At 43.5% G+C, this 26,498-nt stretch overlaps 1 long non-coding RNA gene across 1 annotated transcript in view; it reads right to left on the bottom strand.

The window, feature by feature from the left end:
• Nucleotides 1-26,498, bottom strand: part of LOC144230787 (uncharacterized) — a 35,719-nt gene that overhangs the window by 131 nt on the left and 9,090 nt on the right. The window contains exon 2 of the long non-coding RNA XR_013334868.1: nucleotides 16,560-16,758. This is a non-coding gene — a long non-coding RNA (uncharacterized LOC144230787). The remainder of the gene's footprint in view (nucleotides 1-16,559; nucleotides 16,759-26,498) is intronic.

Here is a 26,498-nt window from a genome sequence, read left to right as displayed (position 1 = left end):
ATGATTGAGCCTTCTGGCCTTTTTTCATCTGGAGCACATAGTTCTGGGCCACAGGTTGATCTCTGGAATCACCTGTGAAATCACCTAAGATGCTTCAGAAAGCGTCAGTCTCTGGGGCTTTTCCTCAGAACTACTGAATCTCTTAGGCCCAGAAACGTGTACTTTAACAAGCTCCCCTGTTTCCTCCCCTTTCCAAGTGACTGAGAATACTAAAACCCACCCCTGGACCCCATAAAGAGGTGATTCAGTTCCTCGATGTGGTCCGGGTCCTTCAAGAGCTGCTCCCGCCTTCCCACCCTTGCTCAGCCATGCGGATCTCCTTTTTTAAAAAACAAAATAATGTTTTTATTTATTTCTGAGGGAGAGAGACAGAGCATGAGCGGGGGCGGGGGTGGGGAGGGGGAACAGAGAGAGAGGGAGATAAAGAATCCGAAGCAGGCTCCAGGCCCCCAGCTGTCAGCATGGAGCCCGACACAGGGCTCAAACCCGTGAACTGTGAGATCGTGACCTGAGAAGAAGTTGGACGCCCACCCAGCTGAGTCACCCAGGCACCCCCCACATGGACCTCCTAGAACATGCCAATCACATTCGCACCTCGGGGGCCTCTGCATGTAGGTCCCTGCGGTGGGGTGAACTGCATCTCCCCAAAGATGCGCATATTCTATCCCTTGAATGTGTGAAGGGGCTGTGATTAAGTCACACTTGCCCTTGTTCCTGTCTTATTCCCTACCCAGTATAGGATCCATAAAGTTTTCTGTACTCCTTTATTCTTCTGCTGATTTGTGAAAGCTAAACTTTGATCTGTTACCCTAATGAGTTGAGCAGACACACGTAACTATATCGCCTCCTACTTCGCGAGCTGTAGAAGAATCTCCTCCAATATAAAGCAAGAACAGTTTATCTCCTGAGAACCGATAACCTTAATTTCTCTGATGGCACTTTTAGTTAAATGGGGAAAACCAGTTTCTATAGCAATTAATCTTATTACCGATAGATCTTAATTTCATTTTTCACTTCTTTTTTTGCATCCAACTTTTGCTCTCTGGGACCACTTTTCTTCTTTTGAAAGACATTCTATATTAATTTATCTGGAAATGTCTTGGGGGACCAGTTCTCTTGGTTTCTGTATGTGTGAAATGGTCTGTGTGTCATCTTGAATCTTAAATATTAGGGTTTTCTTTTTCAGCTATGGAATCTGGGTTAATGCCTCTTTTCGCTCAGCATTTGAAGATATTATTTCTTTCCTTGCATTTATTGTTAGTTATGAGACATTTATAGTGAGTGTATTTGTCACTCTTGACTTACTCTACTGGTAATAGAGAACTGGGTAATTTAGATTCAGACCAAATTTTGTGTAAGAAGTTTGCAGGTCAGTTCTGCCCCAGTGCCTCTCCTCCTCCTCTGGTGGCCACCAGGCAAACCTGGAAAAGTTCTTCTCATGAGAATGATAGAAGCACAAGACCACATAAGTGTTTGTGCAATAATACTATATGTATATGTAGGCACATAGGGTTTTCACATAAAAAGCATGATTCATTCATATTGTATTGTCCATTGTTTATTTTCCCTTAGAAACTGTATAACAACATTATGCTCTATTGGTGCATGTAAATTCTACTTCATATGAGTAAAAAATATTTAAGCAAATTCTGCTTGAATAAAAGAGAAGGAAAATCTTGTACCTTCACAACCTTCTGTACCATTACTCAGAGATAACCAATTCTTTCTATTTTCTGTTTTTCCAATCATTTTCATCATAATTCTTATACTTCTTTATCATGAGTTATGAACTGGATGGTATCAATTGACTCTATCAAAACTGAGAAAATTTAACTCTCTAATACTACCTCCTCCATTATAAGTCTCCCCAGAGTTTTATGGATTGCATTTTTTCATTGCTCAGTTGGTTATCTTTTATAATGCTGAATATCCAACATTAAGTCTTCTGTGCCTTATGTATGGATTAATTATAAAAAATGAAAAACCAGGGCACCTGGGTGTCTCAGTTGGTTAAGCCTCCAACTCTTGATTTCAACTCAGGTCATAATCTCACAATTCATGGGACTGAGCTCCCCATCAGGCTCTGCGCTGATAGCATCGAGCCTGCTTGTAATTCTCTCTCTCTCTCCCTCTCTCTCTGACCGCCCCCCAAATAAACAAAGAAACATTTAAAAAATTAAAATAAAAATAAAGAATAAAAAATTAAAAACCAATAAATAGGGGTTCTGCATCTAGCTATGGCCTATTAGTTTATAACAGATCAGCCCTCCTGCCAAGAATAATAAGTTGGATTTTAGAGGCTCCTGGGTGGCTCAGTCAGTTGGGCAGCCAACTTTGGCTCAAGTCATGATCTCATGGTTTGTGGGTTTGAGCCCTGCGTCGGGCTCTTGTGCTGACAGCTAGCTCAGAGCCTGGAGCCTGTTTCAGATTCTGTGTCTCCCTTTTTCTCTGACCCTCCCCTGCTCATGCTGTCTCTCTCTCAGAAATAAATTTAAAAAATTTTTTTAAGTTGGATTTTAAAAATATATTTAATAAATGCAATGTAATATTCTAGATTGCACATTAATAGAAAATTGGCAAAATGAGAATAAAGTCTGAAATTTTGTTGAGAGTAATGTGTCGATGTTTGTTCCCTAGTTTTGGCAAGTATACCACAGTCACTTAAAATGTTACATTAGGGGAAGCTGGGTGAAAGATACATGAAAACTTTCTATACTACTTTTGCTACTTTATTGTAAATCTAAAATAATTCCACAATAAAACATTTATTAAAAGAAAAAAAATTTTAAGGTGCTGGAGAGCTGCCAAGATAGGAGGACTTTGGAGAGCCAAGATATCAAAGAGAAGTACAGAAGAAAGTCAGCTATCCATGTAGCTTTTAGCCTCAAGGCAGATAAGACACCACGAAGCAGAGCATCAGAGAAGCAGAATAGAAGGTAGGAGCCCCAAGTCTGAGAGCTAAGCAGAATTCTAGGAAATCTCACATAACCAGAAGAATGAAAATTGGGGCCTAGGATCCATCACTATAGAGTGGGCCTGGAGTACATCTCAGTCATTCCCTAAAAGGACAATTCCCTAGAGGTAAAGGCAAACCAAGTCTTTACCAAGACTGAAGCCCAGCTTCAAATAAATTTAATCCATCTCCAGAAGAAAACCTCACTCAGAGCATCAGAATAAATTTTTATTATACAACGTCTATAATTCCGTAAAAATTACTTGATACAGTAACAGGCAAGACCAAATGACCAAAACAGGAAAAAAACAATAAAAACAAACCCATCAAAACAATGAAGACAAGCAACAAGCTGGGAGAAAATATTTCCAAAAGATATATCCAAAGGACTGTTATCCAAAGTACACAAAGAACTCTTAAAGCTCAGCAGTAAGAAAATAAACAATCCAATTTAAAAATGGGCCAAAGATCTTAGCAGGCATTTCACCAAGGAAGATATACAGATGGCAAATAAGCATATGAAAGTTCATCTCATGTCATCAAGGAATTGCAACTGCAAATTAAAATCACAAAGGAGATACCATTATATACCCATGAGAATGGCCAAAATCCAAAACACTGACAACACTAAATTCTGGAAGGGATATGAAGCACCAGGAATGCCTTCATTGCTCATGGGGATGCAAACGGTACAGCCACTTTGGAAGACAATTTGACAGTTTCTTACATAACTAAACATACTCTTACCATATGCTCCAGCAATCACGTTCCTTGCTGTTTACTCAAAAGAGTTGAAAACTGGGATGCGTGGCTGGCTCAGTTGGTAGAGCATACAACTTCTGATCTCAGGCTCGTGAGTTCAAGCCCCATGTTGGGTATGGAGCCTACTTTTTAAAAAAAAGAGAGAGAGAGAGAGCCTGGGTGGCTCAGTCAGCTCAGCTGGTTAAGTGGCTGATTCTTGATTTTGGCTCAGGTCATTATCTCACACTTAAAGAGTTTGAGCCCTGCAGTAAGCTCTGCACTAACAGTGTGGAGCTTGCTTGGGATTCTTTCTCACACTGTCTGTCTGCCACTTTCTCTCTCTCTCAAAAATAAATAAATAGACTTAAAGAGTTGAAAACTTATGTCAACACTAAAACCTACACACATGTTTACAACAGCTTTTTTCACAATTGCCAAATCTTGGAAGCAGACAAGATGTCCTCCAGTAGGTGAATGGATAAATAAACAATGGTATGTCCATACAATGGACTATTATTTAGCACTAAAAAGAAATAAGCTATTAAGCCAAGCAAGGACATGGAGGAAATTTCAAAGCATATTACTAAGTGAAAAAAGCCAATCTGAAAAAGCTACATAATGTCTGATTTCAATTATATGATATTCTGGAAAAGACAGAACTGTGGAAACAGTAAAAAGATCAGTGGTTTACAGGGAAGGAGGGATGAATAGCTGGACAGTGAAACTCTTATGTATATTATAATGGTGGATACATTCAACCAATTAAACATTGGTTGAAACACATAGATTGAACACTAAGAATAAACCTTAATGTAAACTACGGACTTTGGTGATAATAATATATCAATATTTTTCCTGAAATTCCTAAATTTTTCTTTTTTATAATGAAAGGAAGTACACATTTAAAAAATGATATCCATAAGATATCAAGAGCTCACAATCATAGTATTTATTGAACGAAATCCATTTTTTCTTAAAAACATTCTTCTTGGAGTTATCCAACATCCTGTTCTAATTTGATCTGATTGATTTTTGGCCTGCTGTATAACTGCTACACTGGAATTTCTTTTTAATATTCTGAATACTGGAGCCTGTGTTTTCCCCCTTCTTCAATTATTTTCTTATTTTGTTGGTCTACATGCTCAGATTTTATGTTTTTGTTGTGTTTTGTTTAGTTTGAAAAAGCTGTAAGGGAGATAAAATTTCTGAGTCCATCTATTAAAAGTGTCCTTAGACCCCACATTTGGATGATAGTTTGGCTGGGTATATAAATTTAGGTTCAAAATCATTTTCCCTTAGAGGTTGACAGGGGTTGTTCCATTCTCTTCTAGCAACCAGTGCTGCCGATGAGAATCAAATATAAATCTGATTCTCCTTCTTTAACTGCTAAGCTTCCCTCTGGAAGCTTTTAGTATCTTCTCTTTATCCTTATGTTCTGGAATTTGATGAACAAATACCTAGGTTTCGGTATTTTTTTATTCATTTGTTGGCAGCTAACAGTCTCTTTTAAAATAATAAAAAAGGTCAACTTTCCTGCACTTTGGGATATTTGATTATTTTCCTTTCTTCATTTGTCTGTTGTTTCTTTCTGGAACTTCTATTGGATAGGACTATATCTCTTTGATCTTTTATAAACTTTTCATTTGTATCTCTCATCTTCTTGTCTTTTGCAACACAAGCACAGAGATTTTTCAGTATTATCTTCCAGGACCTTTATTGAAATGTTTATTTCAGTATTCACATTTTTTAATTCCAAAAAACGATTTCTTGGTTTTTGGAGTCTCTTTCTTTTTTAGAGCAGCAATTATTTTATAAATGCAACACTATCTTGGAAACTTCTAAGGATACTAACTAAAAATAATTTCAGTCCTCTTATGTTTCTAAGTATTTCTGTTTTCTCTGGGGTTAAATCTATCAGTTTGCTTTACTGTTTTATGCTTTACATTTTTTGTCCTGAATGTCTAGAGATAATCTAGTGTCTATTATGAATAAGTGAATCATTTATACTTGTAAATAAAGGTTGATTAATATATGTAGATGATAAAACTTTTCTCAATATTGTGTAAATGTTTTTCCCAATATGCCTCTACCCTGGAAGAAAAGGCTGACTATAAGCTGTGAGTATATGGGAAGGCTGGCAATTGACTGACTTTATATTAGGGTGCATGGGTGGGAGCATGGAGACAGGCTGATCCCCAACATAGCCAAGCTAAGAAAGGCTTCACTCTGAGGTACCAAGAGCTTCACTAAAGAGCCTTCACCCATTCCAGACATATGATTCATGTTCCTTCAAAGAACAAGCCTCTATGTATCAAATACAACTACTTCTTATAACTCCCAAAAAGGATGATTTGGTTTTCTTAAAAAAGTTAAAAGCAATTCATACCTAAATCTGGTCAATAAGTGAGATGATAAAATGTCTCTGGTAAAAAGTGATGTGTGGTTTCCAAGTAATCAGCAGGACCCAACAGGTAGGGATGGTGCCAGTCAGACGTTTGGCAGTGGAAGCAACATCAGACCAAGTGTGTGGCTTCCCTTTTGAACTCTTTGAACAGGTGACTGTCTTCTGGTGCATTAGGTGGAATCAGACTCATCCCTCACATCCACACCCCACACAGCAGAAAAGACCACCTGGTGAGAAACTAACCGAGTGGCAAATAATGAAAGATAGTGGGAAATAGGGAGCCTTGGAGAGACTCTGACTTGCCAAGAGAAGGGCCAAACAGAGAAATAGGGGCACCTGGGTGGTTCAGTGGGTTAAGTGTCTGACTTCGGCTCAGGTCATGATCTCACAGTTTGTGGGTTCAAGCTCCGTATTGGGCTCTGTGCTGACAGCTCCGAGCCTGGAGCCTGTCCTTGGATTCTGTGTCTCCCTTTCTCTCCCTCTGTCCCTCCCCTAACTCATATTCTGTCTCTCAATAAATAAATAAATGTTTAAAAATATTTTAATTTAAAAAACCAGAGAAATAGATATTTGCCGGCATTTAGACTAAGAGGAAAACTTTAATAGGATACAATATTTACAGTGTACTGGCACTGACCTAATCACGCTACCTGTACTATTTCATGTAATCCTTATAACAGCTCCATGCAGTAGATACAACAATTGCCATCATCTTGCATTTGAAGAGAAAATGTATATCATAGAGACAAAAAATTCAGGCTATAGAACCAAGTGTTGAGATTCAAATCTAGGTTCCTCCACTTAATAGCTATGTCACCAGGGACAAGTTACTTAACATCTCAGTGCCTCCCTTTTCTCACCTACAAGGTGAGATCCATAATGGGATATACCTAGTGGGATTGCTATGAAAATTAAATTAATTAATACATGTAACACATTACCTTAAAAATAGTAACTGGCCAATAAATGCTAGTATTTGTATTATTATTAGAGGAGCTAAGTATTTGCTAGTGGTAGAGCCAAGATGTTAACCCAGATATCTCAGACTTCTCAATCTGATCTTACCCACCACCCTCCCATGTGGTATAGCAAATGCCCACATGGTGAGATATCAGGACTATCCAGAAGTGCTCCTACCCAAACATTTCATTAACTCCTATTGATTGGGCATTCTATAGGACAGTAGGTCAGTGGTTCGCAGGGAGATTTTGCTTCCTGTTAAAAACGTAAATACACTCCCAGGCCTTCCCAACACTTAAGTCATCAGTCAGTCACACTTGAGTGTGAATGCGTTCTAGATCCTTTCACAAAAGCAGTTCTTAATTGGGAGTGTAGTATAGGCAGCTTGATGGGTATCTGACAGCCCTGAAGATGAAGGGGACATGCTGAAGGAGCAAAAGGCACAGAGATCACTGATCTGGAGCTTTAAAGGCAAACTTCAGGAGCGCCTGGGTGGCTTAGTCGGTTAAGCGTCCGACTTTTGCTTAGGTCATGATCTTGCGGTTCGTGGGTTCGGGCCCCGCGTCGGGCTCTGTGCTGACTGCCAGCTCGGAGCCTGGAGCCTGTTTCAGTCTGTGACTCCCTCTCTCTCTGACCCTCCCCTGCTCACACTGTCTCTCTCTCTCTCTCCTAGAAATAAATAAAACATTAAAAAAAAATAAAAAATAAAGGCAAACTTCAATCAGTTACACAAGATAGCATTCAACAGTTTTATATTTGCTCTCCATTTTAGCCCTGGGAGGCAGGGATTACTATCATCCCCATTTGTACAAAATGAGGAAACTGAAGCTGAGAGACACTGAAATGACTTCTCTGAGGTGGTGCAACTGATGATGGACAGGGCTGGTCAGGTATTCCAGGCTCGCACCTTGACTCTGTCCGTGGTCCTGACTTGCCCCTTTCCAGCCACTGCATGGTTTGGCCCTGGTTTATTCCTGCCCACAACCACTCGGGTGGGGTCAGGCAGGGCTGACCAGCTCTCACATCCCACACTTCTGTCCAGTCCCTGAAAGCTCCCACAACAGGCCCAGATTTGTCAAAATAAAGGAAAGAAAAAGAAAGGTCATTGTTTCTAACCATTTGCAAGAATATCTGAGTTAAAAATGGAAGATTTGTCATTTGCATGGTGAAGGGAGGCGGGGAAGAGGAAGCATTGTTAGGTGTTGGTAATGTAAAAACATAAGTATGCTGTTATTTATGTAATTAGTTATTGCTTTCATTATGGGTGCAGTCTTAATGGTTATAGTATTTATGTATAATTACCTTAATATTCACTGAAATTTCCAAGTAGCTCCCTAATTAACTGTCTCAAATATATAATTACATTGCATCTTTACGCAAGACTTGCCTAATTAATGTAGTTACACCACTTCTTTTGTGAATGTGCATTATTAAATGCTCTTTGCATCATTCTTCTGACTTCTTGTAATTCACGCTTTACAAAAATTAAGACCCCGAATTAGAAACCTTCACAAGCAGCCTAATCCAGCAGCAAAGCAGAGGCTCATAGCAACTCTGGAAAAAACAAGGACTTGCTAAGCCTCATTATGAGTTTCTCATTATACAACCTGCCTACTTGGAGGTCAGAGGAGCCTGGGGTAGCCAGGCTCATTAGAACAGGCAGCCTCAGAGTGCGGCCCTCAGGTCTCAGCTTTCTTTGTCTAACTCAGGCTGTTGCCCCCAGGGTTAACCCACCCTCAACAGGAAAGGCCACCACGTGTCCTGGGACTTCTGAATGACAGAAGGCTGAGCACTAGCCCTCCATGCTCTTCCAGCTAGCATGTCTGAGGCAACCTTTCTTAAGTCTTGCTTTCCTAATCTGTAAAATAGGTACAGTGACAAACGCCTGTCTCCTCAGAAAGGTTCTCTAAGAATTAAATGATGTGATGAACAGGAAGAAGCTTGAAGTACATAATGAATGTATTATATGACTGCAAGGGATTTTTCTAGAACCACTTTGCCTTGCTACCAGAGTGGTCTGAGAATATATTGGTTATTCAGTGCTGCAGAGCAAACCACCCCAAACTTGGTGGCTTAAAACAACCACCATGTTATTTAGTTCATAATTGTGTGGATGGACAATTTGGGCCAGGCTCAGCTGGGTGATCTTTCTGGTCTGAACCAGGCTCAGCTGTTCTTGGCTAGCCTTACTCCCATATCTGGGGCCACAGCTGGGATGGCCAAGACCCCTCTCCATGTGGCCTCTTGCCCTCTGCCAGGCTAGCTTTGGCATGTTCAGTGCTGGAAGCATTTCCAGCCCAAGATCAAAAGCTACAAGGCTTCTAGACCCAGAACTTGTACAACTCCACTTCCACCACATTCTATTCAACAAAATACCTCACAAGACAAGCTCAGATTCAAGGGCTGAGGAAATAGGCATCACATCCTGATGGGACGAATTTGTGCCATTGTTTGCAATTTATCACACCAGGCTTACCTCCAATCTCTTCTATCCAGGGAGAAAATAATTTTTCAATTAATCAGTATTCAAAGGTTATTGACACCTGCCATGGACTTTGCATTGTGAGAGGTCCCACCAGGGATCCAGAAGAAGTTTAATACAGCTCACTTCCAAACTACTGAGCCACAGTTGAAGAGGCAAAGCCAACAAACATGAATGAAACAAAGTATGTGCAAACTAAGAAGCATGGGCTTTAAATGGAATACAGATTCCCAGAGAGGAGAAACCCATGAAGTCCTGAGAGAAGACTTCATGGAGCAATCATGGTGAGGAGGCCCTCACAGGCCAGGCCAAAGCAGGGTAAAGAGAATGACCTGATGTGTAGGAAGTAGTGAGACACTCAGATGGAGAGCATGATGTTCATGTTGGAAAGGCCCTTTTGGAGCCAATTGGACTTGGGGATCAACGGAAAGGAAAGTGGAGTTTGAACAAAGTTGGCCCAAGATCTATTATTTATTTAACATCAACCAAACATTTCCCAAGAACCTAGGAACTCAACTCTTCCTTCTGATAACAACACAGTTCACTCTTCTAATTCAGATCTCCTTCTCAGGGAAGCTGTCCCCTCGTCCCACACATACTCGCACAAGTGCATGCACACACACACATACACACCAAACATACAAACAGCCTCACACCTCACTAACCTTTCACCCTTCTGCATTGTCTTCAGAGAAACTGTCACTACCTTATGTTGTATTACATACTTTTGTGTTTCTTTGCCTCTGGTCTGTTTCCTTTCCCCTACAGGATTATAAGTTGTCTGAGGGCAAGGATTTGATCCATTTTGTGTAGAGCTGTATCATCCCCAGCCCACTGAATACAGATGGCACACAGGAGACCCTCAATAAATAGCTGCTGAATGAGTAATGATTTAAATAATGTATTCTATGTGCCAGGAGCCAATCAATTAGGTCCAGTCTTCACTAAGAACAGCATCAAAATCAGTAACCATAGTGATCATGTGATACTGGGAAAAACAGCATGGTATTTCATGATCATTCCCTGATTACATTAGCATGAGGGCAAATCAGCCAACCTCACCAAACTGCATCCCTCCCTACTCACTACTCCCAGCTCCTATGCCCTCCAAAAGCTGGCGGTGTGGGGTACATACAACATGTGAAGAATGCTGTCTAGAGACAAAACTGGATACATAATTAACATAACCACAAGTGTTTTATCATATTTTACTGAGGAGACAGCTCAGAGCAAAAAGGGACTTACCCAAGGCCACATAGCTAGTTAATGATGACAGCAAGACTCAAACCCAGGTCTTTTGGCTTCAGATCTGAGCTCAGCCCACTACTGCACTTGTTGCTGCAATAGATGCACTGGCTAATGAAGACTCTAAACCCTACCTGTATCAAGTCAGGGAGAATGAAAAGGGTAGGACTTAAGTGGTGGGGATAAGGGGCAAGGTTTACCCCCTGCCCATTGTAAGGATGCCATTCACATCATAGGTTATGTAAATAGACTGGAACATAACCCCACAGACTACAGTGGGAATGGTATCCCCCAAAGAGGTGCAACACAGGAAAAGGTGAGAAGTGTACCAAAAAACTCAACAAGCAGGGTGAGAACTAGGAAGAGAGATTTGGATTTTGACTCAGAAAAATGTGGCTCTGAAAATGTAACTCCTAGTTCTATCACTCACCTGCCCTGTGTTCTTGGGCAAGTCACTCAACAGCCTCAGTTTTCTCATCTATGAAATAGAAATAATACATGCCTTAAATGTTGAAAAGCTTTTTGAAAGGATTAAATGAGATAAGGTATATAAAAGCACACTGTAAAGACAGAGTCAAACAACTGTTAGGTATTGTCATTCCCTCCATATTAAATAATGACCCTGTTGGGGTGTCCGGGTGGCTTAGTCGGTTAAGCGTCCGACTTTCGCTTAGGTCATGATCTCACGGTTTGTGGGTTCGAGCCCCGCGTCGGGCTCTGTGCTGACTGCCAGCTCAGAGCCTGGAGCCTGTTTCAGAGTCTGTCACTCCCTCTCTCTCTGACCCTCCCCTGTTCATGCTGTCTCTCTCTCTCCTAGAAATAAATAAATAAAACATTAAAAAAAAAATAATGACCCTGTAACCCTAAGGGTCTCTACACTCCTTAATTGGACATATCCCATTATTAGGAAAAGGTCTTTCTCTTACAACAAATATGTATCTGGTGGCCTCTCTGTATTCAACAGTCTCCTAGGCAATATAGACAGATTTAATAAGAAGTACTTGGCACCTGGCACCATGTTGGAAATTAGCCCACACTCCTTGACTCATAAACTTGATTTTAACCTACTTCTGCCCCCGCCTAGCTCTGGGATGCTACCAAATCACTTTGCCACTTTAAGTCTCACAATCCTTGCTGTGCAAGAAGTTTGGGTTTGACTGGTCATTTTCAAGCTCAAGTTTGAAGGTGTTCTGAAAATACTGTATCGAATTTCATCATTAAAAGTGGATTTAAAAACTATTTATATGTCAGTGGAAAATATACCCTCAGATGTATCATATATCAAATATTAACACATCATATACTTTCAATTCTTTAACTTGAGTTTGGGTTGATTCTAAACTAAGAAAATACTATAACTCAGAACTTAAGACATTTATTTTAACAATATATTGCTTTTAAAGCATATAGCAGGGTCCCATAAAGAATTTCTTTTAAAAAAGGAAATATACTGACAAAAAGAAGTTTGAAAATCACTGAACTGGATAATCTCTATGGACCTCTCTCACTCTGAAATATCTCTGATTCTGTGATAAATATAGAACAGAACTCCTGCCTTCAAAGAGAGTGAAATCTTCTTGAGACAATCAAAAGCATAACATGACAAAATACAGCACAAGACAATTGTGTTAGCTGTGCCCCAATATCAATTCTACCATTACCCCACCCACAGTGCTGTCGGTATCCATGCTTGCCTGGAATAAACCTACACTTCCCAGTCTCCTTTGGATCTTGGTGTGGCCACGTGACAAAGTCCTGGCCATTGGGATCGTAGATTGGGGTAGAAGTTGCACACATGTGTATATACCCAAAGTTCTCAGTAAGTGTACTTTGTAAAGGAAGGCTGTCTTCCTTCTGCTCTTTACTCCTTCCTGCTGACTACAATGTAGACCTCACGACAGAAGCTACAGCAGACTCTTTGGGTCATGACTCAGAAGTCTCATGCTGAGGATGGCAGAGCAATACCACAGAAGGAACTTAGCCCCTGATGACGGTGGACCAGCTACCCCGACCTTCACATGAGTGAGAAATAAATGTCCATGTGATTTTAACCACTGCTATTTGGGGGTTGTCTGCCACTCACAGCCAAAACTAATCCCAACCAATGCAACAACCTATCATTATGTGCTTAACTTCCCCTAAGGAGCAGTAAGCTCTTTGCCATCCCATCCTCTTGAGGCCATGAAACATGATCCTTATTTGTGCTTTTTAAAGAGGCCACCACTAGTTCCTACAGTAAATAGTGACTGTCAGAGCTGGTTCTTTCCCCTGTGCACTTCTTCTGAGCCTCAGCCCCCACGTGCGCCAAGTGGGGGTAATAATCCCTGTCTAACAGCGCGGTTGTAGGGAAAGGTAGGGTGGGGGAATCATTTAAACCAAGCCTCAGCTTCACAAAGTATTTCAAATGTGGCCTTTTCATATCATCTCCAAGTGAGGTATTATCCCTATCACAGTAATACTCAATCGGATTGGTGGCAGAAGACAGCCACTAGAGCTGCACCCCACTACCATTTGTGTGTGCACACACGTGCGGACGTAAATCCTGTAAATGTCCCATGATCAGGAGTAAATTTGTTGTAAAGCTAATGAGTATAAGTTCCAGGGCCCCTCCCTCACTCCGACCACTTCAAAGACCCCAGAAGAGACTGTTCCAATGAATTGACGTGATCATGTGTTTTCATAAAATTTGCAAAAGTAAGATGTCTTAGGAAGTAAGACTCAGTTAAGACATCTCCGTCTTTCTACTCTGACTCCATTCCAACCTTCACTCAGGTGGTAAAGGAATGGCTGCGAGCATTTTGGGGACTCAACCAAGTGAAAGTTGAGTTGGTGACACATTTAGTTTGGGTTTTGTGGGGGTATATTTGTGTGGTTTGCAATCCCTGGTGCACTTATTGCTAATGGTCCATGTGTAGATGGCTCCCGATAATACTCTTAATATCACTTCATAACATATCTTAAAATCATACATGAGAAAACGTTAACAGAGGTGTTCCCCAACTTGCAAAACGTGGAACCACCTGTGTGACCTTGGGCAAACTAATCAACCTCTCTGTGCCTCAGTTTCCTCATTCATAAGATGAAGATTATAGAATCTATCTCATGGGGTAGTTGTAAAGATTAAAGCTATAATTGGTAATTCATCTGAAGCACTTTGAACAAGGACCTGACTTCAGTAAATGCTACTGCTAGTATTATCATCCTGAAATGCAAGGAATTTTCTTTCTGCTTCCCCCTTGGAGCCCAGGAACTCTCAATTCTCTTCTTAAGGTTCTCCAGCAAGTATCTTCCAGTCATGATTAAAAAGCCATTACTCCGTTTCCCCAAAATATCCTTGATATACAATACAAAGCATCACAGGAACACAGGAAAAGAGTTCAAGAACATCCCTACAGCGACACCTTTCATGAAGCTGCAGGAAATCAAACACCGAAAACAAATAAATACCCATCCCGAAACCTCACCCTGAGCACCTCACAACTCAACACCTCGGGATAAGTCACTGAGGCTGATTGTTCTGCAGATGAATTTAAGGCTCCTGTGTATATGGAGAGGATGCACATGAATGTGTTCATAAACACGAGACACCCACCACGGGAGTGTTAAGTCTTACACCCTTAACACCGGTGACACATCAGGCTGTCCCCTTAATTCACAACATTCACTCCGCCAATCCAACTTTTTACTTTTAGAAAATACAGAGCTCTGTCTAATGACAGAAATACCAGGAACTTAGGTCACAGATATGATGGGAAATATGCGGGCTCTCTTGACGGGCTCCCCTTCCCTATCTCTTTGTAGTGACTTGAGGATCCACACCCACCCGCGATAGAAATGCGGGAACAGCTTTTTCTCTTTAAATGTGTAACTATCAGCTTAGCTAAGAGTCACCTATGATTGTGGAATGGGGGGCGGGGGAGTGGACAGTGAATCTGAGAAACAGTTTGGGAGGTAGAATCCCTAAGACTTTTCCATGGATTCAGTGTGAGGTGAGGTGGCCTCAAACAGGAAGAGACGCAGTGAGAGCTCCCATGGCCTGACTTCTACCTCCTGCTCTGCCCCGTGGCCCCTTGGAGCCCTGAGATTTGTCCCAACTGCACAAGAGGATAATGCCTCTGCTACCTGACCCATGGAGTGCTGGGAAAACCCACTGAAAGACTTGTGTCCTTTCTGTCGGTAGTTACACATCACGCCAGATCTGCCCCGTGGTAGGCATGCGGGAGGGAGATGCGAGGAGCAAGTTGTTGGATCATCCCATCTGAGGTCAGGCTTCTGGATAGAGACACAGTCTGCGGTCAGGGCAGAGAGAAAATGCCCCTCCTCACAGGAAAGGAATTCACGGCCCCGCTGTGCCACCACCACGCCTACCTCACCTACCTGCAGCGCCACTGACTAAACGGTGTCTGAGGAAACCGTTTCCCTACCTGCAGGATCTGGCCCACACTGAATTAACTAATGAGACTCTTCCTATAGGCCTTTTTCAGGCCAAATTCTCAGGCACTGCCGGCCATCCTGGTGCCAGAGATCTATTAGAGTCCCCATCGGAGCAACATATGTCTTCTGTGGTATTTCTCTTATTTTGCACATACAGACAAGCCTGGCCTCCACCATCTCTAACTGGGTGGCTGCAGCCATTCACTTTCTTCCACATGCTGGCTAGTGGAGAAATGGTGAAAAGGATTGTGAGCTGCGACACCTAAAATTCTCTCTCCAGGGAGGGTCTGGTGCTTAATAAGTTTGATTCAGCCAACGTCCAGTGAGCGCCAACTTCATGCTCAGTGCTGCAATGGGCTCCAAGGAAGTGGTACAATCTGTGTAGATGTACCACAAAAGAACTGTGGATGTTTTGAATGAATTTACTGCATCTCAGTTGGTTGGCTCCGTCACGACAACACCCAGGCTATGCATGTGAAACATCAGGGTGGCCCGTTATGAACCCTAGGACTCACGTATGGAAATTTTTTTCCAATATAGGATTTTTCCATTGTCTTTTTTCCTTTCTTTCTTTCCTTTTTTTTTTTTGTAGATCTTGTGATGCCCAGATAGCTACCAAAATAACCAGTGGCTACAACATCTGGGAGACCAAACAGACACAGGAAAAATACAGCAGAAGGGAAGATCCATGAAAACAGGAAACATGGAGAGGAGAGTTTAAAAAGATGTCAAAACAAAGGCAGTCTGGGCGGGCAGCGAGGGAGGATGCCCGGAGAGAGGCCACGAGTTCACGCGCCAGCACGAGTTCCTCAGGAGCCTTCAGAGAACCGCAGGCTGACGCAGTGCTATGGCCACACACAAGAGGACCGCAGCCTTTTACACCTCTGTTTTACACAGAAGTCATGGCCTCCTTCAAAACCGAAGAATAGCAACACCACCAACTGCCCTACATAGGTGGCTGGCCCTGCCTGTCGGAGCCCACCGGCCCGGAGACATTCACAGGCAAGTAGCGACCGCAGGGCTGTGGGGACTGTGCAGAGGCCCTATTCCAGCTTTGTCCGGCCACATCACAGGGGCCCCTCTGCGAGCCCCCACTCATCTCCTTCATCTCCATCCCCCCACACCAGCAGTGGGCCAGGCCCGTAACACATAGTTGCTCAAAGAATCATTGCTCACCCTGAAGTTAAAATGGCTTTGACCCCACCATCCAATACTCTTCTCACGGTGCTTCCATTTCTTTGGCCCAAGTTTTCAGATTCCAACTAGACCAAAGTAGACACCCACAGCTGAGAGGGGCACCACCTCCTGCATGGAGGGGGCACCCAGTCAGTGATGATTACCTTATAGACAAGCGGAACTTGAAGCGTTGAATGTGAGGGGGCGGGACCTGGGTGGCTCAGTCAGTTTGGCATCCAACTTCAGCTCAGGTCCCGATCTCGTGGTTCATGGGTTTGAGCCCCGCTGACAGCTGAGAGCGTGGAGCCTGCTTCAGATTCTCTGTCTTGCTCTCTCTCTGCACGTCTCCCCTGCTTGCACTCTCTTTCTCAAAAATAGATAAATAAATAAAAACATTAAAAAAAAAAAGAATTGAATGGGAGCCTAGAGTTCATCAAGTCTGACCTTCTTCTTAGACATGAACCCTCCACATATCATTAAAACAGAGAGACTTTGGGGCACCTGGGTGTCTCAGTCGGGTAAGTGTCTGACTCTTGATTTTGGCTCAGGTCATGATCTCACAGTTCATGAGATCAAGCCCTGCATTGGGCTCTGTGCTGACAGTGTGGAGTCTGCTTGGGATTCTCTCTCCCTCTCTCTGCCCCTCCCCTACTCTCTCTCTCTCTCTCTTAAGATAGATAGATAGATAGGTAGGTAGGTAGGTAGATAGATAGATAGATAGATAGATAGATAGATAGATAGATAGATAACAACAAAAAGAAAGCCAGAGAAACTTTAGTTCATGAGTCAGGCCATTGGCAACCACAGAGGGACACTTCTTCACCTCCTACCATGAACCAGGCAACAGCTAAATGCTCATTTCTCTCTTTATTTTTCCTTCAGATGACAAAAAAGACAACCATTACCACCACCTCTTCTCTGTCCCTTCTTCCATGTGCCAAGATAAAATATCACCTTCTGATTCTACTCTTCCTACAGTTTCCCTGGCTTGTGAAAGGCTGCTCAACAGAGATCTGATCTCCTCTCACTTTAGCAATTAATTCTGAAAGCAGCTGCTGATTCCATGAAAAGTTCTACTCCCAGGGGGAGAAGAAAACATTCAAACCCAAGAAAGAGCTAGACACTTAAACTGTGAAGCCTTCACTATTCACCTTCTCAAGAAAAGGGGCAATAGTGGATAGTAGCACCTGTTCCCATGACACCATGGAAGTTTCCTTCTCCGCCTTCCCAATGGTCACCACCCTGCACGAGTGAAATGAGAAGAGCTTCAGGTGGTTCTCTGTTCTCCCAAAAGTCACACCAACTGGGTCCAATTTCCCTACCCCTGAGTCTGAGAAGGGCAGGCTGTGGGTCCCCAGGAGCAAGAGCCTTTAACAACCCCAATAGCACACGGAGGAGGTGCTACGCAGGAGGAGCTTCTCCCTGGGAACTTCCAGGCTAAGCCAGAGACATCCAGCTACCCATCACCCTGGACTGAAAGTTAATCTTTTACATGTCTCTCTTGCCTCCTGGACTCCAACAGGATGGTGATTTAATTATCTGATTCCCCAGTGTCTGACAATAAATGTGTGTTTGTGCTAAAGAAACATTAACCTGAGACATGAACAGAGAGGCCATTTGGTTATGGCATTTCCAGTAGAGGGTCAGTGAACTAACCTGGCGGTTAGGGGAAATGAGGCCTTCTGAGACTGAAATCTCAAATCCAAAGCAGACAAGGATGGGAGGGGAGTGGGCTTGGGTTTCTCCTATATCCCACGGGAACCTTTTTCTCCAGGCTCTTTAAAGTTAAAGCAATGGTTAAAGGAGCCAGGGCGGACACAATCCCCACCAAGTCACCAAGTTCCCATCTCTCCGGTGCCCCCACAGGAGACCCTCAGACAAGCTGATGGGGAGTCTGTGGCGGGAGGTTTTCCGCACAAAGCGACCTCCCTCTTGAACCCTTCTCACTTCAGGTTCCTTTGAGAGGGTGCCAAGGTTTCACTTGCTGGCGCAGAGATCGGCTCCTTCCCTCAGACACGGTGTGTGAAAGGCAAGGCAGGAGGAGCTTTTGTGGCCTGTTTGACTAGGAGGGCCTGGGGAGGGGGGGTCCAACGGTGAGACCACAGTAGAGGAAGGACCTCAGACAGCTGTCTGCCAAGGCACAGAAGAATGTCTTTCTTACTTTATGAGAAAGAAAACAAACAAACAAACAAAAAGATCTAAGGAAAAGGGAAAGAAAGGTAACCATGGAGCTTTTTCCAAGGAGCCTAAGACAGCTATCTCCGCCAGCCGGAGAGCGGGAAAGCCCAGCTTTGTTCTGATGAAGGGATATGAGGCTTATTTGGACCAGAAAAAAAATCATCCACTGAATAATCAGATGCCTCTGGACTGGCTACAGAAGGCTCTATCTGGTGGTGTCCATTCTGCGTGCTGGCTTCCTGCAGAGATGAGAGCCTCCCCCAAGGAGACTGCCATTCTCCAAAAGTCGAGTTCTTGGCATGGAGCTGGGGTCCTCGCGATAAGGGATTAGATGGTCTGGGGCCTGCTCTGGCCTTCTCTCTGCCAACTCCATGTGGAATTAAAATGCCCGGAGCTGAGCTGCTCACTCAGGACCTGCCCCCCGCTCCTCTCCCCATAAATCTGTGACCCCATGGGTCCCCTGAAGTTGGAAATGAGATCAAGGCCATTGGGAAATGCCTCGCTGAGCTTCCTGGGAGAAAGGAATCGTTCCAACTATAAGACAGAGAAAGAAAAACAAGCCCCAAGATGAATTTAATTTCCATTTTTATCAGTCATGGCAAGTTCTAGAAAAAGAAGAACTTGTTTCATTTTATTTTGTTTTTAATGGCCCACGGGATACTGTAAACAAGTAGACAAGGACTTCACTTCCCCACTACCACTCATACCTAGCCCTGAACAGGGGCTCAGGAGTGGGAGATGGTACTCAGCAACTGGAACCTTGGTCTATGTAATAGGAGTTTTTAAAGAGCACAATCCAACCAGAGGAGGAAACTCCTTTCCCCATGACCCTCTCAGCTTATTAAGCTCCTAGAAAAAAAAGCGGTTAGCCCATGTAATTAATAGAGATGAACCTGGTACTTCACTTAGCATTTCCACTATTGTGAGGGCCCTTTGCAGTGTCTCTAATTTCTAGAGTCCAATGTCTGCAATGTCAAGCCAAGGAGGAGCCTTCTGACCTTCCTTTGTCTAGAACGTCCTTCTTTTCTCATCTCCCCTTCTCTGCTCTCCTCTTCCTCCTCCCCACTTGCCTCATATAACCCAGACCTCCATCCTTCATGCTCCCACCCAGAGGTCGGCACAGAACCACAAAGATGGCGGAGTCCCAGCTCACAGTAAGCGGACACAACATGAACCATGAACTCAAAAAAAAGAAATGTCTTTTCTTTCCAAGAAGCCACTACCTGGCTTACCCATCAAATGAGCACCAGACTTAAAAAAAGGAGAAATTAGCACAATATCTTTGTAACCAAAGGAGACCAGTGTCCCACATTTTAGCCTCTAGCAAAATTTGCCACAGAATCACGATTCAGTAAATAACGTGGTGGTTAATGTGACTTGATCTCTAGGCAACATCTGTTTTCAGAAATAATTTTTCTAAAACAGCACATAGGTATTACATGTCTGCTGAAGGCCAGACCTGGGTGCAAACACCGAGGATAGGAGACCAAAACGCACACAAAACCTATCCTCTAACAGGACAATGGATAGTATACATGTAAATAAAATTAAATAGGTAAGCAATAGTGTTTATAGCAATAAACTTCAGATAGCACTAAAAGCTATAAAGGAAATAAAAACATGGTAACAAGGTAGGGGTGGCGGTGGATGGGTGACCACTAATTGACCTTTGGAGGGCAGAGCTGGCCCCTTTGAGGACATAGGATTTATGGTGAGGCTCAAACGATGGGTGACCCAGGCCTGGAAAGATCTGGAGGAAGTGACTGTCAGGCGAGGGAACACTGATTGGCAAAAGCAAAAGGAGGTTGGTGGAAGAAGTGACAGAACAAACCTGGATAAACCAACTGAGCCCCTTACTTTTCCAACAATGCCTCAACAGTCCCCTCTCTCTCTCTCTCTCTCTCTCTCTGATGCTTTGCCCCCTCCCACAAATAAAAATCAATCATAATTATTTCTTTCCCAATTTCTTCCCTGCCAGGGCCTCTTGTCTTTTATCAACCTGTTCCTCTAACACCCTGGGCCCACCCCCACATACACACACATATACACACAGAGACAGACAACTACTAGCAATGGAGGGACCTCAGAGAGAAAATGAAGTGATTTCTTCAAGACCTTAAGACCACCCACGAGTCGGGCACATGACCAAAAACCTGAGTGGAATGCTTGAGGCAGAGGCGCCATGGCTGGAGACACAAGCCAGCGTGCCCGAGGAAAGGGAGGAAGCACTGGCAAGGTTTTGTTCCTTCAGCATGGTTTTGTTCCTTCTTCCCCGGTTCTGTGTGAACAGCCGGAGTTCACAGTGTGCTTTTTCTTTTCTTTAAACAGATTAAGAGTTGGTCCGAGGCAAGAAAGGTATTCCAGTGGCTGGAAAACACACTGACTTTTTTTTCTTTCTTTCTTTGCCCCATTGAAGCAACTCTTCCCTCCTCCTCTGTGCAGGCTGGGCTCACATCCCTGCACTGCAGGCTCATGCAAACTTCCCACCCCTGCTCTGCCTTTCATGGGAAGGAGCATTCAGGAGGTGGGCAGCAAGGGTTTTATTCTACTTGACCATCTCCTAAGGAAAGAAAAGAAAAGAAGAGAAGAGAAGAGAAGAGAAAAGGAGAGAGGAAAAGATGAAGAACAGAAGTTGAGAGAGGCCAGACTAAATGGATATGATCTGAATGCATATTTGTGTTACAACGAATACAACCAGCATCAGAGAGGGGCCAAGATCAAATAAATGGTAAAACCTGACAAAGAGAAGAATAGATGGTATGTGGAGCCATCTGTTTTGGAGGACACCCAAATCTGTCTGAATCTGTGAGGCCAAACTACCAGCTATTCTAAGACGCCCCATTCCAAGAGTGGCCTAATGCGCATCTACACAATCAGTCTCTCTCTCCGTCACTTTGGCTGCAACTTTTTTGTGCAATTAAGTAATTTATTCCTTTCTTCAGCCTCCTGATTCTAATGAATCCGAGCCACAAACAAGCCTCAGTTGCTCCTATTCAAGGAGTCTGATTGCATCTGGCAGTGATTGCTGAAAATCCTGAAGAGGAAACAGGGAAGGGAAGCATATTGTTTGGGGGGGTAATAGGTGAAGACCTGCCTCTCTTGACCTATAATACATTAGTGTCAGTGAACATTTGGCAGCCTTCAGATGATTAGCAATGAAGATGAATCAAGCAAAAAAGAGGTAGAAATCTGCCTCATCTGAATCACCAGAACTGCATACATTTGCATGCTGATTAGCTGTTCTTTTGTCTGTGTTCCTAATTATTATGACACATTATGTCTTCATCATGCAAGATTCTGATCTGTCTTGTTCAAAATGCATGTAGAAAAAAGTGCAGTTTATTGATTCAACATGTAACTTTTATTTTTATGTTTGCTTTAATTAAATACATATTTGATTGCCTTTGACTGCTGTCCTTTTTTTTTTTTTTGCTCTTATTTATTTTGTCTTGTTGACAAACACACAGGTAACCTTCCTTTATCATTCTCAGATCATTTGGTGCTCGCAGTCTTCCCCCTCTGCCTTCCTCTCTCTCTCTCTTTCTTAGGTGCTCACTTTCATTTTCTTGAAGAGGCAAAAACAANGCTCAGGCAATGCCCAGAGCAGGAAGGGAAAATGGCTCCAATCTTAAGAAGAGCAAACAAATGTTTGTGACTCTGGAGAGGAGCTTTCCAGAGTGCCACAGGCAGCAGAAAGGGGTTAAAAACAACATGATCCTGCAAAAGGGAGAGAGACCCCGTGGCATTCCCATTGTCTTCCCACATTACTGACCGCGAGGCTTTGTGAACAGGACATGGAAACGCCTGCCTCCCAGGTCAAGCCTCCATTTGTCCCATGTGGCCCGATGACTCCACTGGAATATCTGCAAAAGGAGGGGAGACTGCTTTCCTCACAGGCTCTGCTTAGACCCAGGTACCCCCCGCCTCTTGCGCAGAAGTCGAAGTGGTGCAGGATACTTGGCCTCTATCTGGGCCAGACCCCAGAGATTCCTCCAGCCCCAAAGCAGCCAGGAAACCAACATTCCTGGGAGCAAGGGAGAGAACAGCAAACTGGATGTGGAATTCTGGGATGAAGGCCTCTAGTTCCCCCACCTACAAAGATGCAGGATGTACCGCATGTACCTCCAGGCCCGCTGGGGCTACTCCCTCCACACGACTGGGGAGTCTTTCAGTAGGGGTGGTGGAGAGAGGTGTGGGCAGAAAGAGGAAGGCTGGTTTCAGCCACCCGGAGCCCTGATGTCCTTATGCCCCTCCACCCAGGAATATGCTAAACAGCTGTAGTTAGCACCAAGCTATTTGGCGAATCCAATCAAGACACTTAGAAAGCAAAAGAGCATCACAGAGGAAGAGCCGGATGCAGGAGTAATTGAGTGCGCGGAGGGTCCATGGATGCTCAGAAAGAAAGCGGGGCCCAACCAAATGCAAATGGCCCCTCACTGAAGAGGCATAATGCCCATCGCTCTTCGTTGCTAATGGGCATGATTGGCTGAAAATGTAATCAACAGCTCTGCCCCCAACATCTATCCCTACAGTGAGGGATGATGGAAATCCATATTCATGAGAAAGCAAACCGGCAATGTTTACTGGGTGCAGAAAGGGGGCAGGGCTGGCCTGGGTCACACAGAGTTCCTTGGGAGCCATAATGAGGCTGGGAGCAGGGGAACCAGTGCTGTTAGAGCCCCCGCCCCAGCCCTCCTCCACAGACCCCAATATGTACACATGGCTGCTGATCCTGGGACTACAGAGGGCACTCAACATGGCAAATCCATAATTTACCTAAGCAGAATCTGCCCAGTGACAATGGCCTCCGGATGTCTATGTGAGTGCTGCCATCTCACAGCATCTGGTGTAAAAGCACTCAGTCCCTCCCCTCCCTTGCCAACCCACCCTCTAAGCGCGGCTCATCTATCCCGTATGCAGGAACAGATATGGAGCAAATGGTAACAAAAAGTACAGACCTCTGGAGATCCACTTTGGAATCCCTCCATCATACACTGGGTAGCCTAAGTTAAAACTAAAGGCTATCAGGCACGGTACTGGTGGAATGATGTCTGTATTAGTCCGCCCAGGCTGCCATAACAAAACATCATAGACTGAGTGGGCTAAAAAACAGAAACTTACTTTCTCCCCATTCTTGAGGCTGAAAGTCCAAGATCAAGGTGTTGGCAGGTTTGGTTTCTCCTGAGGCCTCTCTTCTCGCTTGAAGATGGCTGCCTTTTCCATGTGTCCTCACATGGTCTTTCCTCATGTGCGGGCATCCCTGGTGTCCCTGTGTGTCCTAACCTAATAAGAACACCCATAAGATTGGACCAGGGCCTGCTCCAATGTTTTGTTTTTCCCTAGTTTGTGCTTTAGGGCCCTATCTCCAAAGACAGTCACATTCTAAGGTACTGGGGGTTTGTCTTCACATATGAATTTTGAGAGAACACTATTCAGCCCAAAACGGTGTCTCCTCAAAATTCAAATCCGCCAGAACCTCAGAACATGACCTCATTTGAAAACACAGCCTCTGCAGATATTGGTTAAGATGGGGGGTTGCTCCATGTACCCCAATGTTCATAGCAGCACTCCCCACAATANAAAAAAAAAAAAAATCTAACAACACACACACACAAAAAAAGATGGGGGGTTGCTCAATGAGAGGGACCCTAATGGCAGTGACTGATGTTCTTAGAAGAGGAGACAAACATACAGATACACAGAGAGAACGCCATGGAAGGACAGAGGCAGAGACTGTGCTGGTGGCAGTCGTGAACCAAGGAACACCAAGGGTTGTTGGCCAACCCTCTGGAGCTAAGGAGGGCGAGGAAACCTTTCTCCCTAGAGCCTTCAGAGGGAGCATGGCCCTGCTGACACTCTGATTTCAGACTTAAGCCTCCAGAACTATGAGAGAATAAGTTTCTGTTGTTTGAAGCCACCTAGTTTGTGGTCATTTGTTGTAAGAGTCATGGGAAACTAACATAATCATGATGACTGAACCCCACAGAATATCTCAAGATCTCAATGTTGAATTAGACTATCACTTGGGCCAACTAGTCGCTCACCACAAGATGACCACAGATGCCATTGCATTTGGTCTGCATTTCTCTTCCCTCCTTGGCCTCCCAAAATTCCCTCTGGTAAAGGAGCCAGTAGCAGGACAAGGCTTAAGAATATCTACCATGGGCACTTGAGTGGCTCAGTTGGTTAAGTGTTTGACTCTTGATCTCAGCTCAGGTCATGATCTTCTGGTTCGTGGGATTGAGCCCCCATCAGGCTCTGTGCTGACAGTGTGGGGCCTGCTTGGGATTCTCTCTCTCTTTCTGTCTTTCTCCTTCTCTCTGCTCCTCCCTCTCTCTCTCTCAAAATAAAAAAATAAAAATAAAAAAGAATACCCATAAGCAAGACACCAGATCCTTGTAATCTGATCACCAGCCATCTGAAGTCAGAGCCCAAAGAAATAAAAGGAGAGAGTCATGTTCAGTGAAGTCAGAAATCCAAACTATAAACAACCCAAACAGCCTTTTGTCTCTAGGCTGAGGTGTGCCAATCCACAAGGACTCTCAGTGAAATGAGAAAAATAAAGCATTGAGGTTTTATGAAGCTAAATAGGTTTTATGCAGGAGATTCCCCCTTTATTCTGAGATCACATCCTTTTTATACCTTGGATGCTTAAATGTCCTACTTATTATAAAAGGATAGCAATAAGGGATGGTAAGAATTTTTCTAATGTTCATTCTTAGCAAAATTAAAAGCTGGCAATTCCCCCCATTGAAAACTAAAAATCCACAACCTGTTCTTACTTCTTCCAAGAAGCCTCTCCACATTCTTTACTCCCTTGGTACTGATGCATGAATCTTGCATTTCATTTTTCATTCACATTTGGCTCTAAAATTGTTCTCTGATTTCTTTCCAAAGAGACTGCAAATAGGTCCCTATCTCCCAGAGATAAGGATCATGACTCTTATATTTTCTATTTCTACTTTTACATAGCACAGAGCAGTACGCTCAACAGATGCCCAGGAAATGCTGAATGAATCAATAAAAGAATAAGCAGATATAAAGTTGGTAAAAACCACTCAAGAAGTTTTCAGTGGGCCCAGGACAAAGCAGGAATTTAGGAGACTTGATAACTCTGAAGTTCCTTCCCACCACAACCATCTATGGTTCCTTGGTTTCAGGATATGAGTAATAGGTCCAAGTCTGCTGAAACGATAATGAATAAGGGGATACCTATGCCACAGGCCCACATAATTCTGGAAGCTTCCATGCTGAAACTGGTCCAAGATGTGAGGCAGCTTGATATATAACCACGATCCAACTGCTTCTCACTACCTCTGCCCAAACCACCTTCATCCTTCACCTATACAAATGCACTAACCTCTATGGTAGTAAAATAATGGCCTTCCAGAGATGAACACATCCAGTCCCCCAAAATTGTGAATACCTTACATGCTGAAAAGGACATTACAAATGTGATCAATTTAAGGGTCTGGAGACTGAGAGATTATCCTGGATTATACAGATGAGGCCAATTTAATCACATGGGTCCTTATACAGGTAAGAGGGGGGTTGGAGTCAAAGAAGGAAATGGAGCCATGAAAACAGATGTCAGAGAAAGAGAGATGAGGATGCTGTCCTGCTGGTTTCAAGACAAGGAAAGAAGCCGAGAGTCCAGAAATGCAGGCAGTCTTTAGCAGCTGGAAAAGTCAAGGAAATGGACTTTGCTCTAGAGCCCCCAGAAGGAACGCTGTCCTGCTCACACCTCGATTTTAGGACTCTGGCCTCCTGACCTGTAAAATAATAAATTTGTGTTGTTCTAAGCCACTCAATTTGTGGTAATTTGTTACAGCAGCAATAAGAAACTAATACATCTCCTTACTGGTCTCCCTGCTTCTGCCCTTGTCCTTCTAATGGTCTATTGCTGAACACAAAAGCCAGAGAGC

The sequence above is a fragment of the Crocuta crocuta genome, unplaced genomic scaffold, assembly GCF_008692635.1.
Source record: "Crocuta crocuta isolate KB4526 unplaced genomic scaffold, BGI_CrCroc_1.0 scaffold3, whole genome shotgun sequence".
Classification (NCBI taxonomy): Eukaryota; Metazoa; Chordata; class Mammalia; order Carnivora; family Hyaenidae; genus Crocuta; species Crocuta crocuta.
This window is presented reverse-complemented; position numbering and strand designations above follow the sequence as displayed.